This window comes from Leuresthes tenuis, unplaced genomic scaffold, assembly GCF_036924035.1.
Source record: "Leuresthes tenuis unplaced genomic scaffold, fLeuTen1.0.hap1 SCAF_92, whole genome shotgun sequence".
In the NCBI taxonomy this organism is placed as follows: Eukaryota; Metazoa; Chordata; class Actinopteri; order Atheriniformes; family Atherinopsidae; genus Leuresthes; species Leuresthes tenuis.
In genome coordinates this window covers 49322-49861 of record NW_027325446.1, presented here as the reverse complement: position 1 = coordinate 49861, position 540 = coordinate 49322, and the positions used below count along the sequence as shown (strand labels likewise).

Genomic DNA, 540 nt, shown 5'->3' with positions numbered 1-540 from the left:
GACATGGTAAATATTAAGGACAAATCAGTTTTCACATAGTTTGAGTGAAGGAATTCATTTTATAGATAAAATCCCAAGAGTCTGCTTAGAAAAGAGAGTGAATGCGAAGTAGACTTTAACACGGCTATGGGAGCGAGCCGAGTGTGGGCTAACCGGGAGAATTGCTTGAAAGAAACGCGACACCGAATGAGCGATCAGAACAAAGCCTCAATACGGGATTCTCGTGGTGTTTTTGTTGCTGCCTTGTCTTTTGCACGGAGTAAAAGACAAGGCAGCCATCGAATAGGGCCCGATTGTTCCTAGTTGGTCAGCCGAGGAGCAAGGGGGGGGGGGGGGGAGCAAGCGTCTCAACCAAGCAAAGCTCACCATGGGGAAGGTGGCTATGCCAACTAGCCTGATGCCCTGCTCCCGCAGTGACGGATAATCGTACTCTGGTTTCTCTTCATAACGTACAAGTCTTTCGCCTTTTACTAAAGATTTCTGTGGAGAGCAGCACTAATGAGTTGTTTCTATTTTTGGCAGGCTTTACCTTTGCGGGTG

The 540-nt window shown here is 47.4% G+C and overlaps 1 non-coding gene across 1 annotated transcript; it reads left to right on the top strand.

Moving 5' to 3' along the window:
- The first annotated feature begins 426 nt into the window (after window positions 1–426).
- LOC140286432 (U5 spliceosomal RNA) lies at window positions 427–540 on the top strand. The gene has a single exon (XR_011911244.1). It is a non-coding gene; the product is annotated as a U5 spliceosomal RNA (small nuclear RNA).